Source organism: Lepus europaeus, chromosome 19 (genome assembly GCF_033115175.1).
Source record: "Lepus europaeus isolate LE1 chromosome 19, mLepTim1.pri, whole genome shotgun sequence".
In the NCBI taxonomy this organism is placed as follows: Eukaryota; Metazoa; Chordata; class Mammalia; order Lagomorpha; family Leporidae; genus Lepus; species Lepus europaeus.
The window spans coordinates 37,399,124-37,415,899 of record NC_084845.1 but is presented as its reverse complement, the minus strand read 5'-3'; the positions used below and the strand labels follow the sequence as shown (position 1 = coordinate 37,415,899).

General features: G+C 59.4%; 1 protein-coding gene across 1 annotated transcript in view; it reads left to right on the top strand.

The window, feature by feature from the left end:
• ZNF423 (zinc finger protein 423) overlaps window positions 1-16,776 on the top strand; it is a 327,441-nt gene that overhangs the window by 75,075 nt on the left and 235,590 nt on the right. The window contains exon 3 of the mRNA XM_062176600.1: window positions 9,288-9,347. The gene's annotated coding sequence lies outside the window, so the exon portion shown is untranslated. The remainder of the gene's footprint in view (window positions 1-9,287; window positions 9,348-16,776) is intronic.

The following is a 16,776-nucleotide window of genomic DNA, read 5'->3' as shown; positions in this document are numbered from 1 at the left end:
CAGGACCCGGGAGCTCCATCCGGGTCTCCCATGTGAGTGGGCAGGAGTCCAAGCTCTTGGGCCACCTTTAGCTGCTTTCCCAGGTGCATTAGCAGGGAGCTGGATCTGAGCTGGAGTAGCTGGGAGAGTTGTGATTGGGGTGGGGACGTCCACAAGGTCTCCTAGGAGATACCCCCTGCCCAGTGCCCTCTGTCTTCAGTCTGACGCCCTCGCCTGTGCGTGGCAGTGTCCCCTCCAGGGGTGCTCTCGCTTCCCTCCCCTCTGCTCTCAGGCTGCAGGTCCTCCAGGGCCCAGGGCCCAGCCCTGCCTCTGTGCAGCCATGCCCTCTCTCCCGGGGGTCTTCCCTCTGCTTGAGCACTGGCCCGCCATTCAGGGTCAGTGCAGGGCCACACTCTCTTTGCCTCTTGGCCCAGGGCCTCATTGTCCATCTCTCCTGGGACTGTGTTTCCTTCTCTCCCTTCCTCTCTCCTTGGTGACCCAGCGTGAGGCTCGACCTGGTCACAGATGGACAGCGTCTCAGGGCTTTGTCACCGGGAAGTTCTGCTTAATGTCTGGCCACCTCAGCGGCTGCTGGATGAGCCGCACCGCTGCTCTCCCAGTGATGGCTGGGAGCCTGCGGCGCCGCCACAAGGGGCCCCCTGGGCCCATTCATTTATTCATTCACTGTTCTTGGCACAAATTTTACAGAGCACCTACTATGTGCTGGGCACGGTTCCCAGTGATGAACAAGACAGGCAAGGGCCCTGCATGCCTGGAGCTGGCAGTGTGGTGCGGAGATGGTAAATGAAGACACATGGAATCTGTGTTCACCGGGAGGAGACCAGTGGGGACCCAGAGAGGAGAGGGTGATGGGGAGGAGAGGGCTGGCACACAGGGCAGCCAGAGCGGCCTTGGAGTCGAGGAGGGGGCATGGAGCCACGCAGTGGGGCAGAGTCCCCCACCATGGGGCAGGAGCCCAGCAAGTGAGGGGCAGCGTCGGGAGGGGTGAGGTCGGGGACAGTTCATTTGGGCCTGGGCCTTTCCCTGGGAGTGGGTGCAGAGCCGGGAGATTCTGAGCAGGGAGGCACCAGGTCTTGCTCTTTGGTGGGCAGAGATGGCTGGGCAAGTGCTCCTGGAGGCCGGCACTGAGGGCAGAGCCACAAGGAGCCGGCTGGGATGAGGTGTTGCTGTCGCAGGTGCACCTGCAGGCTTTGCTGCTGCCGTGACATCAGGGATGGGAAAAAGAGAGGGACTGAGGGCTCCTCTGGGGTCCTTGGCTGGCACCGCAGTGGCACAGCTCTGGGTGTAGCGGGATGTGGAGCAGCTCGGGGGTGGGTGGTGGGCTCAGGAACCAGCTTGGCTTAGGCAGTGTGTGGTGCTTGTGGGTACCAAGTGGGCGCCTGTGGGTGTGCCCGGGCGATGTGATGTATTTGGGCATTGTGAGTGCGTAGCTGGCACCCGCGGCTGGGACAGGTGCACCTACGGTGTGTGTGGGGGCAGGGTGAGCTCTGGCAGAGAGCAGGACCGTGAGGTCTGGGGACAAGGAGGGAAACTGAGGACCCAGAAGGGGCACCAGGCAGATGGAGGAAGAGGGGGAGGGGGTGGGCCCAGGGAAGAGGGCCTTTCAGGAAGGAGGGGGCACCCTGCAGGTGCAGCGCTGCCCCCCAGGGCACCGTGACCTTGAGGGGAGCAGCTCCTCTTACAGATGTGGCACAGGAAGGAGCAGGCCGGCGGCGGCTCCCACGCTTAGCGGGAGCCGGAGCTGCCGCAGCAGCTTGGTGTGGAGCCGTTCTGGGCCGAGAAGAGATGGGGTTCAGGGGTTAATGAAGTGAAGTCTCGTCTGCAGACGGGCCCGTGCGGGGGCGTCCCCACGGCCGGTGCAGAGGTGGCGTCTGGGCGCCCAGCTGCGCGCGAGCCCTCGGCGCTGGAATCGCCCGCCTCGCCAGCCCGTGGAAGTGGGCCAGCCGCACCTCCGTCCCGGATTAGAGGGATGTGTCATGGATTAAAGATCAAAAATGTTAATTAAGAAATGGTCTTTTCTAATAAGATGCCTTCAAGGGCACAGGCCTGACGAGGAGGGGCTTTCTCGTTTTGGCAACACGGTTTCTGTTGTAATGAAATTGGTTCTCAGTCAGCGGGAGGACCCGGAAGCCTCGCCTTAAAGATGTCTCCAACCAAATTAATTAGCAGTCAGCCGCGAAGGGCCCAGCGTCAGGCTGGCGGCCGACGGGAAGGCCGCGTGGACGTGGGGGCCTTTCGCCCGAGTGCCGGCGTCTGCCGGTGTGTCGTCCTCCATGTGGTGTCTGCCTTACCCGTTCCTGGGGGGCTGGGGGTCCCCGACTGTCTCCGGGCCCCGGGGGATGAGGCATGGTGGGAACTCGCTGTGTGACCCTGGGTTACCCCTGCCCCTCTCTGTGTCTGCAGTTTATTTTCTGATCAGTTGTCTATGGCAGTGAAACCTCTCCTTTCTGCCTCCTTGGAGCAAATCGATCCATTCTTTCCTTCAAGAACACTCCGTGGGCCGTGGTGCGGTCACTGGTGCGGCGGTGGTTTGGTCTCTGTGCGCCTGATCCGGCCTTGAGTTTGGGGACAAGGCGGCAGGTGCCTTGGCCCATTCTGGGTTCAGTCTTCCCAGATCTGCCCCCTGGTCCAGGCTGTTGGGAGGTCCCCGGGAGGACCCTGTGGCCTGATGGTTAAGAGCTGGGCCCTCGAGGCTTCGTGATCATCTGTTTTGAGACCTCAGCCTCATCACTGGGCTCCTGTGGCCTTCCGTCTCCTCACCTGCTGGGTAGCAGGAAGGGGGCTGGTTCTGCAAAGTGCTGGGCCTCGGAGGGCGAGGGGCTCTGTGCTGAGAGGGGATAGGGTTCGCGACTGGGTGTCCGCCCCAGATGGGGCCTCCTTGGAGCCGGCAGCCTCCCCGCAGCCCAGCCCCAGCCTGCCAGGTGTCGCGTTCCCCAGGGCCCTCCAGGGTGCGAGAGTTTGCTTGCTAAGAAGCCAAAGCACAGGGGATCAGTCGGGGCTTGGGGCCTGCTCTGCAGGTTTCAGGAGTCGGAAGAGCATGGGAGCAGACTGGGGCTCCGCACACTGACCGGCAGCAGGCATTACTGATTTCGTTGTAGGCACACGCACACATACACACATGCATATACACACACGTGCAATTCTGTTACTTTCACACACATACACATGCATACACACATGTGCATGCAATTCTGTTACCTCACTTGATATTTGCCTACAATTGCACTGTGTTTTATGTTAAGATCATGGCTTCTGCTTTTTCTGGCATCTATCTGCTGTACATTTTCTCTGCATTTTACTTTTTTCCCCGTTTATGCTTTTTTTTAAAAAAAATTCTTTATTTGTTTGAAAGTCAGAGTTACAGATAGAGAGAGAGAGAGAAAGATTTTCCACCTGATGTTTTACTCCCCAGATAGCCGCAATGGCCAGGGCTGGGCCAGGCCGAAGCCAGGAACCAGGAGCTTCTTCCAGGTCTCCATGTGGGTGGCAGGGGCCCAAGCACCTAGACCATCTCGCACTGCTTTACCCAGGCCGTTAGTAGGGAGCTGGATTGGAAGTGGAGCAGCCAGGTCTCAAACCGGTGCCTGTATGGGATGCAGGTGCTGCAGGTGGCGGCTTTCCCTGCTACACAACGCCAGGCTCCCCATTTATAATTTTTTAGAAGCAGTATGGTAACAGAGATAAAACATAAAACTGACCATCTTAACCCATGGTGAATAGACACTGTGCACCATCAGCCCCAGAATTCTGCTCCGATGACACACCAGCTCCTCACCCCGGCACCCCCATTCTGCTCTGTCCCTGTGAACCTGACGGGGTCTGCCCCTCTCTGCCTGGCTTGTCACACTTAGTGGCGCGATGCCTGTGAGGCTCCTCCGTGTCGCAGCAGCAGGTGTCGGGACCGCCTCCCTTTCCAGGTGAGTCACAGCGCCCTGTGTGTCCCGACTTCTCATCCTGGCCAAGGCCCCGTGTCCCTGGGATGCAAATGCTTTAAACCTCATCCCAGCAGCTGTGCAGACAGTGGAGAGGAAGTAGCAGGGTGAGATGGGCTGCCGGCCGCTGTCTGGTCCGTGACTGGCAGCGCCGGGGAGCCGAGGACAGGGTAGCCACAGACCTCTCAGAGAGAACCCGAACACAGCAATCAAGAGCACCTCCCACCGCCACACCCAGGTGTCGGGTGAGTCCTGCAGACATAATGCCAGGGTTGAGAAGCTGTGCTCAGCACAGCACGTACTGACCGCATGCGTCCATTTCTGGGACAGTCAGCAGCGCGTGTGGGACCCTGCCACAGTGCTGGCAGTGCCCTATGTCTTTTTTTTTTTTAAATTTTTTTTTGACAGGCAGAGTAGACAGTGAGAGAGAGAGATAGAGAGAAAGGTCTTCCTTTTCCGTTGGTTCACCCCTCCCCCCCCCCCCCCCCCCGCCAATGGCCGCTGTGGCTGGCACGCTGTGGCCAGCACACCGCGCTGATCCGAAGCCAGGAGCCAGGTTCTCCTGGTCTCCCATGCGGGTGCAGGGCCCAAGCACTTGGGCCATCCTCCACTGCACTCTCGGGCCACAGCAGAGAGCTGGACAGGAAGAGGAGTGACTGGGACAGAATCCGGTGCCCCAACCGGGACTAGAACCGGTGTGCCAGCGCCACAGGCCTAGTGAGCCTAGTGAGCCGCAGCACTGGCCTCTATGTCTTTTTAAAAAAGTTGTTTATTTAACTTATTTGAAAGGCAGAGAGACAGACAGACAGATAGACATCCTCCACTTGCTGGTTCATTCTCCAGATGCCTGTAACAGCCAGGGCTGAACCCACCCAAAGCCAGGAGCCCGGAACTCAATCCAGGTCTCCTTCCTGGGTAACGGGGACGGCTGCCCCCAAGAATGTGTGTTAACAGGAAGCTGGATCAGAAGCAGAGCCAGAATTTCAATGCAGGTGCTCCCGGCTGCTCCACTTCTGATCCAGTTCTCTGCTGATGCATCTGGGAAAGCAGTGGAAGATGGCTCTAGTGCTTGGGCCCCTGTGCCCATGTGGGAGACCCAGAAGAAGCTCCTGGCTTCTGGCTTCGGCCTGGCAAGCTCCGGCCATTGCGGCATTTGGGGAGTGAATCAGTGAATGGAAGCTCGCTTGCTCTCTCTCTCTCTCTCTCTCTCTCTCTCTGCTTTCTGGCTGGCCCTATCTGTAACTCTGACTTTCAAATAAATAAATGTCTAAAAAAGAAGAAAGGACGTGAAAGGAGACATGGCATTTGGATTTTGGAGATGTGGCAGTCGTACGTCTACCTGTTTTGAGGGTAAAATGTTCAGGGCCGACCTTGGTGCCGTGCGCTTGGCCCAGGCAGCCTGCAGGCTGCTGCTGAGGCTGGGGAACCACGGGTCCCGGCCGCAGCTCCCGGGGGTGGAGGGGTTGAGAGGGTCTGTGTGTGCCCCTGCGTCCAGAGGGAGAGAGGCCACTAACCGTGCACTCTGCCCACCACGCTCAGAAAGCAAGGCTTGGGAAAGGGTTCTGGGATGAGGTCCAGGATTCCCATCTTGTCATCTGCCTGACCTGCAGCGAAGTGCTTCACCCGAGGCCACAGGGACGGTCACTTCCTCCCCCACCCCCAGTCATCGGGGAGCAGCCACGAGTTCTTCGAATCCTGTGAAGGGCTGGCCCCAGCTGCAGCATCGGGGGCTCTGTCTGGGCCCCCCGGGGCTCTCGCAGCCAGGGGTCCAGGGGAGGCCTGGGAGGAACAGATGCTGCCCGGCCCATGCCCTCCGCAGGGCCCACCTCCTCCTGGGCCGACTGGTGCCTGTGCCCTGGCTGGTGTGATGCAGGGTGGGGGTGGGGCAGTCAGTTCACAGCCTCTGCTGACAGTCTGGCGGTTATAACACAAGGCTCCGACGGCACCGAGTGGGTCTGGGTGTGCGTTGGTTCATCCGTTCACTCCCTCGTTAGACCTTGTCTGAGCACTGCCCCTTTGCTGTGTGCGTGTGCGTATGTGTGTGCGCGTGCGTGTGTGCGTGCACGTGTGTGTGTGTGCGTGTGTGTGTGTGTGCGCGCGCGTGCGCGCGCGTGTGTGTGTGTGCCTGCGTGTGCAGAAATGCTGCTGCTTGCAATTAGCCAGGTCGCCAGAGCAGAGGAGGGGCCGGTGCCCAGTCTCAGCACGTGCTGTGCGCCTGGCAGGTGCGTGTCGTCGCCTGTGCTTGCAGCCGTTTCACAAGGGAGGGAACGAGTTTGCGTGGCCGAGGCTTTGTTGCTCAAGCTGAGGCCCACAGCCCGGCGTGGCCCTCCTCTCCTGGGCGCGTGCTGCAGGTGCAGGACCCCCTGTAGAGTCACAGCCTACACTTGAACACGATCCGGGTCTGTGCATGTTATAGGCCACACAGGCGACGCGTGAGCGGGCTAGTGCCAGCTCCGCCCTCAGCAGCCACGATAACCGTGCCTGACCGAGCCTCTTCCAGGGCCAGCACCTAGGGCGCCATGCAGGTGATTTTGGGGAGATGGCCCTTGGTGGAGGCAGCAGATACAGAAGCGGGTTTGGAAAGAAGTCAGTAGAAGTGGAGTGGCCTCTGCTCACTGCCCAGGAGGTGCTGTCCTGCCTCCCAGTGCAGGGGGGACACTTTCTGGCTTTTCCTTGGAGTGTCAGTCAACGCCATGCCCCCCTCCTCTGAGAAGCCCTCCCTGATTGCCCTCCCAGTTGGAGGCCGCTGCTCAGTGTGTTGCCTGTGCTCTCCTGTTGTCTGGCTCCTGTTTCTTGATCCCTGCTGAACGACAGACCCTGGGCTAGTTTCTCCCATTCTTCGCATGGTTCACTTTGTTCACCCATGCAATTTTTTACAAATAGCCTGCGGACCCACTGTGTGCTGACCTGGCTTCAGTGCTGATATAAGGGGGGCGTGGTTCCCGGGCCCCTGGAGTGCCCTCTGGAGAGGAAAGCTCTGTTCATTCATGCATGCATTCATTCACTTCTTCACTCAGCAATCACCCGGCCCTCGGGGCACAGTGTGAGAGTGATGCTCGACCCCAGGGAGCTCACGGCCGCTGGGAAGTGGTGACCAGAAATCTCTCATGAGAACAGGGGCTGTGGGCGGTAGGGCCCTTAGTGCGCAGAGAGCTGCTTCCTGTGCCGTCCGAAGGAGATGGAGTCGCACAGATCAGGACCACTCACATGGAATGTCGGGCGCCCACCTCCTTCCCCCCTACCAAAGTCTGGGGGCGTTAAGGTGAGGACGGCGGCGGCCCTGGGTGGAGGCTTGCGCATGCGCACTGGCAGAGGTGCGGCTCCGTCCCTGGAAACGGCCATGACCTGCAAAGTGCAGTGGTGACTCAGAACCGGCTGCGTGCTGTTGGCGTCTGCCGCGGTCTCTTTGTCCCCTAAGAACGGTAGCACCTGCTCCGTAAGAGGACCCTGGGCTGGTGCGATCGCACCGTCCAGCCGACCTGTGCGTGGTCTGCACCCCCTCCAAGCAATGGCGCTGGGAGTGTTCCTTTTGTTAAAATCTGTTCATTGTGAAACGAAACACAGATGGGAACCCCACCACATACATGTGGGGCTTCGGGAGATTTTAGAATGTGAGCGGTTTGAGCCCCCTCCCAGGTATGGAGGGAGCTCCTTGCCAGCCACCCCAAGCCCACCCGAGTCCTCGCTCCCTCTTCCAGAGCTAACCACTAGCCCAGCTCTTGGGACCATCACGTCCTTGCATTTGTTTAAAGGGCTCTTACCCATGTGGCAGGTGGAGGTGGGGCAGGACGTGCCTCCCACATAGCAGGTGTCCCCTTGAAGTCTGAGGGTGCTGGGCAAGCCAGGAAGTTTTAGGGCTGCCCAGAGAAGAGGCTCTGTGGTCCTGAGCCAGGGTGATGATGGCGGGACTGGGCCAGCAGTGTGGAGGGGTGGAGCCGCTGGACAGCACCGCGTGGGGAGAGGAGCAGCCGCTGTCCCTCTTTATCTGACTCGTTTGTAATGATTTTGGGGAAATGGATGTTGTAGCACCTGCTGGGACAGGTGAACCTGAGTTTGCAGTTGGGGCTATTCAGGGCATGTCTTTGATGCCAGTCCTTTTTTTTTTTTTTAAAGATTGTATTTATTTATTTGAGAGGTAAGCTACAGACTGAGAGAGGGGAACACAGACAGAAAGAGAGGTCTTCCATCTGCTGGTTCATTCCCCAAATGGCAGCAACGGCCAGAGCTGCGCTGATCTGAAGCCAGGAGCCAGGAGCTTCTTCCGGGTCTCCCACGTGGGTGCAGGGGCCCAAGGACTTGGGCCATCTTCTACTGCTTTCCCAGGCCATAGCAGAGAGCTGGACTAGAAACGGCACCCATATGGGACTCTGGCAACACAGGAGGAAGCTTAACCTAAACACGTCACAGCGCCGGCCCCTTCGAGGCCAGTCTTGTCCAGAATTGATGGCCAGGGAGTGCTTCCTGCTGAGCGCTGCTTTCCGAGCCCCCTACCCAAGGGGGATTCAGAGACGAGTGCTCAGACGTGCGGCTTGGCTTGAGTCCGGCTCGTGGACGTGTGGTACATGTTAGAAGTTAGGGACGGGAGAGTCCTAGGGAGAGGGCGCTGGGTATGTAACCGAACAAGGACCACTCAGTCCTTGCAGGAGCCTGCAGGGGCTCCCCACAGCCCAGAGACTTCCTGCTAGCAGGTGCATGAGAAACCCCATCCTCCGGCAGGGGCGGGGTCCCCTGGGAGCCGATCTCTACGCAGGGGATAGGACGGTGCTTATGTGGCCCTGGTTACAAAGACAGCAAGGAGATGGGATCCAGCCCAATATGAAGTTGAGTGGCAGGTGAACATCCAAAACCCATGGAGGCCTCAAGAGCACACTGAACCCCAAGGAAATGCTCGAGCTCTTACAAACACACCTGTGGTGAGAGCGTGTGTCCTGCCTTTGGCATGGAGGGGCAGACGGGATGGCCTCGGGCCCGGCTTACAGTGTAATAGGAAAGAAATGGCCGTTCCGGCCCATGCTAGCGAGTAAGTGGATAAACACCCAAACAGCACCCAGGCCACGCAGGCTGGTGACACGGAGTGGGAGCCCTCGGCTGACTGCCTCTGGAGGCTGGCCTCCGGCAGGCACTCTGTCTTCTAGGACGACGTTGGCTTCCAGAAAGTCCCAGGTGCTTTAGGAGACCAGTCAAGTGGTTAGGCAGCTGCGCGGACCCCGGTTCTGAGGCCTGTTCATGGCCACCCTCCCTGCCCCACCTGCGGCCCCCTCCCACGTGAGCCTTTCCTCATGCTCCCAGCCCTGCCGCCTTTTCCAGCGCGCCCTGGGAGGTGGTGACAGTGGCACCCGCCTCCCTTCCCTGCAGGTTCCCGGCTGGCTGTGGACAGCCTACAGGAAGAATGCTGGAGGGGGTGTCCTTTTCCAGGTAAGCGCGGAGCTGGGCCAGGTGGTCTCGGAGGGCCCCTCTGGCTTGGAGCGCCCCCGGGAAGGGTGTGGACCGTCTGGTGGGCAGATTCGCCTGGACCGTGCCAGAATCCGGGTGCTGCTGACTGCACAGGCCCGGCTGACTGCGGGCCTCTGAGGGGTCTGATCCCGTGTCCGTGGGGCAGGGCCCGGCTCCCCCCAAGGCCATCGTCCAAGCTCTTGATTATTGTGTTGCCCTGATTCTAGGCTGTGCATTTTGTCACAGTCTAACATTTCTGGAATTGGGAAGCATTTCAGTGTCCATATGTAGTTCAGCAAAACGACACCGCCTCCCAGGAGAAAAGCTGTCATTACGCGGCTGGGGTGTCGTGCGCTCACGGCCCTTTGGACCCCAAGGGGCGGTGGTTCCTGGTGCTGGGCTGCTGGGGCTCACGTGGGCTGCCTCTGGATTTGGACAGGGAGCTCTGGCCCTGTGTAAGTCAGCCAAGGCCCCCCAGGGCTCCTTCTTTCCCAGACACACATGAAGAGAGGCCACCGTGAGCAGTGGACAGTACGTCTGTACTGGACATTGAAACTTCCCAGTCAGCTCTGGGGGTTCCCACCCCTGATCTTAAACAGGCTCTTCCCTCCCTCTCAAACCTTCACTAGCTCCCTATTGCTCCAACCCTGGCTCCAGGATCATTATTTCTGCCTCAACCGGCCCCTCGCCCGGTTCTCTTCTTACCTTTGCAGCCTCTCCCGTGAGGCAGGGCCATCCCCGGGTCCTCTTGGACCCACCGAGAGCCAAGGACAGGGCCCGGCCGGGGACAGGCATTGCAGCAGCGTTTGTGGCCTGATGCGCTGAAGCTCCTGCAGCCCAGAGCTGCAGTCGCCGTCCGCGTCGCCTGGAGTGGCGGGAGAGAGTCCGACTCTGGGAAGGGCTCATCCTTATTAGGGTTGGAGCCCACTACCCTTTACAAAGGGTGCGTGGAGGGAGCGGGGCGCGGCAGAGCGCATTTGTAAACGAGGGTTAATTAGAAGTCGTCCCGATAGCCAGTGCCTCCTCAGCAGCAGGCAGCGTGTAAATAAATCTAATTTCCCTGCAACCCCGCTCGTCACAAGCTTAATTACCGCAGCCACAATGTGTGCATGTGTGTGTTTTTTTCATTAGTGGGAGCGGGTCATTATTAGCCCTGTCTGAGAAGAATGATGATGAAGAGCTGGGATCCACCCTTGATGGGCGTCCTCGGAGAGCCGAGAGGAACTTTCCGTGTGAACCAAAGACTTGCCAATTACGGCGGGCAGGCCGGCCGGCCAGCGGGCGGCGTGCAGGAAGCAGGAAGCGGCCACGTAAATTAGAATGAGGCGACAGAAAGGGAAAAAGCAGGCGTGCGAGCGAGCGAGTGGCCGGAAGGGTTCTGGGAGGCTCAGTTAATTACTGCGTGCAGGACGATCTTCACCTGGGGGCTGGACCCTCTCTCCCTCCACCCCCAATCTGGTCATGTGCCTGCCCAGAAATCTTGGGGACCTGAGAGTCCTCCTGGGCTCCAGAGAGCTCCCAGCCACCTCTTTTCCCTCCCCTTCCTGCTGGGTGGAGGGGGGGCGCTTTGTCGGCACGGAAGGGCCTATGCTGGAGGAGTGTTGCAGGGAGCAGTGTATATTGTTCTAGTCAGAAATCAGCTACCACAAAGGAAGTGGAACCCCACAGTCCGAGTTCCGGTCATCTGCCGGAAGGGCCCTGCCCAGGGGGTCTTGGAGCCAGGATCCAAGCCCATTCTGCCCGGCACGGACTCCATGCGCGTTGTTGGCCAAAAAGTTTTTCTTTCCTGCAGACCCTCCCTCCCCCTCCTTCAGCGGTCTGAGAGGCTGCACCTCGTGGTGCTGACAAACCTCTAGTGATTCAGAAATGAGGGCGGCTGCAGCTCCAAGCACGGCTGTTCTTGTCTGTCCAGCAGGTGCACCGGTAGCTGGCTGCTCCCCACCTGGCACCCGGCCCTGGGCACAGGGCAGATCCGGCAGCTTTCAAAGTGGGAGAGAAGCTGGGAACCCCGGCTCACCCAGACCCCTTCCAGTACTGGGGGTCCCCAGCATGTGTTCTCCTAAACTGTGCTTGGATGCCTCCAGGGACGGGAGGCTCCTCTCCTTCCAAAGCAGCCTGGACCCTAGTGGCAGTGCTAATGGCCATGTCTCCTAGGCAGTTAGCGAGTGCCAGTAATTACTTAGTTGAACAGGTGCGTTGAGATCCTGCCGTGGAGCAGTGACCCGGGATGGAGCTCTGCTGCCCTCCTGGAGCCCTCACTGTGGGTCGGGAGACAGTGAGCGACAGATACTTGCAGTAAGGGAGCTACAGGAGCTGTAAGTGGACGGGGCTCGGGCGCAGGGTTGGAAGCTTGGCTGCCCTCTGGGACAAGCTTCTACTTTTTGGACCTGACTTAGCAAAGCTACCTGGCCTGGCGTCCGCCCAGGTGTGCTGAACGACTGATTCCCCGCACCCCACCGGGGCCTGTGCACTGGCTCTGCTTCTGCATGCTGGTGGAGCGTTTGCTCCGGTGTCCACCACCCAGGGACACCTTTTCTGATGGCCAGAGGGAAAGCCGCCTCCCTGCCTCTCGCAGCTCCCTGTCCTTTGCATCTCTTCTCCACACTCCGCTGTGCATGTTTCCCCACCCGAGGTTTCCTGGCTGCTGTATTCCTTGCTTCTTCTGGTGGATTTTGCCGGCACTGTTGACGACCGTGTCCCCAGCCCAAGACACTCACTGCCTGGCACGCAGTAGGCCCATAATTACGAGTGGGTGTGTGGGTGAGGACGCCTGAGGCACCTGCTGGCTCTCTGTCTCACCCGGAGACTCCTGCGCTATTATCCGCCCATTTTTCAGGAAGGAACCAAGGTTCAGTAGTTACCCTCGGGTCACTCAGGGGTGCACCTCGAGCCTGCCTAAGGACTGACTCAGGCTCTCAGTTGGTGCCGATGTCTTGGGACTTCCAGAGCAAGCCTGCTGTGTGCCATGACCACCCATCAGCATTTGCACACGGCCTTCCTGGGCTCGCCGTTTAAAGGAAGAGATGTTTGGGAAAACATCCCAGGCTGGAGGGCCCCGGGTTGCTACCCCTGCCGGAGGGCGGAGGGCCTGGGCAAGCTGTGTAACTGGGTTCTCTCTGGAAGGCCTGGTGGGGTGGGGGCCTGCGACGGATGCCGCCCTGCCCCCTGCTGGATGCACTTGCTGCTGAGGTCTTTGGGAGCCACTGCGACCCAACCTTGTGGCTTCCTGGGTTAGTGTCTCGGGGCGGGGGCGGGGGCGGGGGTGTTTCATGGTTCAGCTTTCTTCTCCTGAGGTGGATACCTCCATGCGGCCAGGACAGCCCGTGTGGTGGGGGTAGGTGTCCCCAGCTGAGCTGCTGCTCTTTTATTTTTTCAAGATTTATTTATTTATTTGAAAGGCAGAGTTACAGGGTGTAGGGGGGTGGGACAGAGATATGTCCCATTTGCTGCTGGGCTGATCCGAAGCCAGGAGCTTCTTCTGGGTCTCCCATGTGGGTGCAGCAGCCCAGGGACTTGGGCCGTCGTCCGCTGCTTTCCCAGGCACATTGGCAGGGAGCTGAATCAGAAGTGGAGCAGCCGGGTCTTGAACCGGTACCCATATGGAATGCTGGTGCCACTAGGGGCGGCTTTACCAGCTGTGCCCTGTGCTGCTGTGGGATATTGGCCCACATGCTTGCCCTCTCTGGGCTGCAGGGCAGTCCTGTGGAGGCAGCACCTTCATTCTTGCCAGGGCTAAGATTTAGTGCTTCAGGGGTTTGCTGGTCTGGCCGTGGTCGCGGTGGGGCCTTGTGGCGCTCTGATGTTTGCAGTAAGCTTTGACCTCACGGAGTTACCTACCCCCAGTCTTCTCTAAGCACGTGACTCGTCTTAGCTTCAGGGTTTATGCCAGGCCTTCAATCCAGATATCTGCAGGGATTCCTGGCTCCCTGAGGGGTTCTCTCCTAGTTGCTTCCTCTTTGGGGATCTGATGGCGTAGGCCGTCCCAGGCCCTCCACTGCCATCAGACACTCTGGCCTCCTCCCCGATCTTGGCATGGACCGATACCCATCACCTTGGGTGCCTGGGAGGCTCTCCCTTGCCTTCCTGGAGGAAGCTGCCCCCGAGTCCCTACCTGTTTGCTGTTTTTCACTCCAGACCAGCCTGGAGCTCTGGCTGTGTGTCTGCTGCCTTCTCCCCTGCTGGAGATCAGGTGCCTGTGAGCGGCTGCCTGGCGAGGTGTGGGGTCTTCGTCCATGTCGCGTGTGCAGGTCTTAAATGCTTCTGTGCCTCTCTCCTGCAGGGGAGACCTTGGCCCTCGCTCCTGCGCCTGGCAGGTGCGTCTTTTGCGACTGCACTGGCCGAGAGGGAGGAAGGGCCCTCCGGGAAATAGCCAGCCCCCACGGAAAGATGGAAGGCCTTCTTGGAAACCACCCCGGGAACCCCGTGTTTAGCTCTGAGCGACACAACCCAGGAAGCTGTTCCAGTTCATGCTGGGATGGGGAAAGCCTCCTTTGCCGGTTGGTAGAGGAGGAGGAGGAGGAAGAGGAAGAGGAAAGGGTGCCGCCTGCTGCGAGTTCCCAGGGGGAGCTTCCTGAACCCTCCCCCCACCTGCCGCCCTGGGACCACTGGGTGTCGGGAAGGTGATGTGAGGGGCCATGGTGTGTGCACACGTGTGCTTGTGTGTGCACGTGCGAGAGGGATGCCCAGAGATGGAACTCGTGGGCCACTGGGCGGGGTCCTGGGCAGCCGGCATCTTCCCCTGCCTGGCCCTTTGTGTCTGCCCCGGTGGAATGGGAAGTGGCAGCGGGAAGCCGGCAGAGGATGGCCCAGTGCTCGGGCTGTGTCCGGCTGTCCCGGTAGGTGATGGGGTCCTGGGGAAGTCCTGTGGCATGAGCTCATTTGCAGAGCAAGGACAAGCCCCCAGCCACCCCAGTCCAGCCCTAGCGCCTGTTCCCATTCAGCCAGGACCGTGCGATCTTCTGAGCACAGAGCCATCCCGGCAGCCTCTGAGAGCCAGCCCTGGAAGAGATGACCGCGCAGGGTCAGCGGAACAAAGCCGGGAAAGGTCGCAGCGCCATGTGCGGCGTGGGAGCCCATTCTGAGGCAGTGGCCGGCGCGTGGGGCCCTCGGTGCCGGAGGGGCCGTGCGAGACGGGGCTCGTCAAAGCCCTCTGGGTGGCAAGGGTTCAGGGGGTTTGTACGGGGTTCTTTCTACTTTTCTGTGTGGCCGGTGTCTCGGACATCAGTCGCAGTTCTTTGTAATCCGAAATGAGAGTCAGGCTCCGTTTTCCTGGGGAAGAAAGGTATTCAGAAACAGCGCTGGGGGAGGAGGCCGGGCAAAGCCATGGCTGGGCTGATGGACGCCCCGTGTCAGTGCCAAGGTCTGGGACTGGCGCTTGCTTGCTGGGGCGTGGGCGTTGCTGGGCTGCCTGGGTCTTCCCTGTGTCCAGGTGGTGGTAGGGGGAGGACCTCACCCTAGCTTTGGACTCTGTGGGGCCTCACCCCTGGGCCCTGCACCTTTGGGAGTCTTGGCACTGCTGGTTACCCCTCTAGGCTGGAGAAGGAGGTGGTGCTCCTGTGTTGTCCCCCACCTGCCTCATTTCTTCCCATGCTGACTACGGCGGGGATGACGGGACAACACGTGGGCCCTGCAGATTCCACCTTCTCCTGCGGGGAAGCTGCAGGCTGTGGCCACATTGTCCTTGTGGCCTGGACTTCCCTGTGTAACCCCAGAGGGGCTCAGAACCTGGTACGTGGCGGGCATCTCCATGCCCGGAAGGGGCAGCTGTCTCATGGAAGGGGACAGGAAGTCACAGCAGGTGCCCGCCCGTCAAGACGCTGCCCCTGTCTGAGATACCCAGAAGCATCTTTGCACTCTGACCCTGGCCGTATCTTGCCTGTAGCTCGTGATCCTGTGACGTCACCAGGGTGATTTCTTAGCAACGGGCTCCTCTCGGTGGGGCGGCCATCCCTGCAGCGAGGGTCTGAGTAATTCTTTCCACTCTGTGCACGCGTGGAGGGGTGCCAGCATGCAGTTCAGGCGGTACCTGGCTCCTCCTTGAATTAGACGGTTTTCGTCTCCATCTCATTGCCCCTAAGGTGCTTTCCCAGACTCAGCTGTGGCTCACAATCTGCACCTACCCACAGGAGGGTCAGAAAATGGGTGAGAAGTCAGACTTGGAGCATTGATTTTTTTTTTTAAAGACACAAAGGTAGAAAAATCTGCGTTTACGTAAAATGACTCACTTGATCTCGTCCAGCCCAGGCCCTGCTCACAGCATCCGCTTGGAGGAGCCGTGGGTGTGGCTTGCATTCATCTCAGTCAGTCACCCAAAGTTTGTGTGCACCTGCCATGTGTCGGGGACTGTTCTGGGTGCTGGGGAGGCCACAGTGAACAGACAAAAGTCCCTGTCCTGGTAGAACCCCGTGCTGCAGCACTGTTTAGTTTTCAAGCCAGGAACTCCCCTCAGTCGGTCCTCTGCCTCTTCCTGCCCACCCTGGTCCCGCTGGGTGGAGGGGGAGGGGCCCAGGGCTGGGCTGGGCCAGGAAATGGGAGTCCCAGCCCTGGGTCTGCCTTTGCCCTGTGGCCTGGGGGCCAGCATTTTGGGGCTTAAAGTCGAAGACAGCTGTGGATTGGGTTTGCTCCTTTCTCTTCTTCATCTAAAATTCTGTGTTCCCCCTGTGATTGCACAATTTTTTTTAAAGTTTATTTATTTGAAAAGCAGCAGGGAGGGAGAGAGAAAGAGAGAATCTTCCATCAGCTGGTTTACTCCTCAAACAGCCATTGCTGGGGGCCAGGCCAGAGCCAGGAGCCAAGAGCTTCCATCAGGTCTCCCATGAAGGTGCAGGGTCCCAAGCACCTGGGGCATCCTCCACTGCTTTCCCAGGCCATAGCAGAGAGTTGGATCAGAAGAGGAGCAGCTGGGACTCGAACCAGCGCCCATATGGGATGCTGGCACTGCAGGCGGTGGCTTTACACAGCCCCAGCCCCTCCTCATTTGTTCTTCCAAACTTTGTTGTTGTATAAAACTTTCCAGTGGCTCTGCAGTGCAGCGTTTCACTTCTGCAGAAGAGAGAGCCAACCTCCGGGAGAGCACCTTCCGCTTACCCCCCTGACCCTACCACCCAGCTGAACAGCACCGCTTGGCCCCCGGGGTTGGCAGGCCTTGCTCCCGTGTCTGTCTTTCTCCTTGAAATATGTATGAATGTGGCCAGGTCTGTTTTAAAGCAAACACATTTTGCCAAATCTTACCACATACAAAGAGTAGCCCACGAAGTTTGTGGAAATGATGTCCATGCGGCTTGTGCGTAAGGCAGGTTTCCATAAACTTGTTGAAGACCGCTTATTGCTCCAGGGTAAGTCCTTCTTGTCTTTCCCTGTTCCGTGAGCTTGGGGAGCTAGGAGTCTGCACCCGCCCGAGGTTTATCTTAGG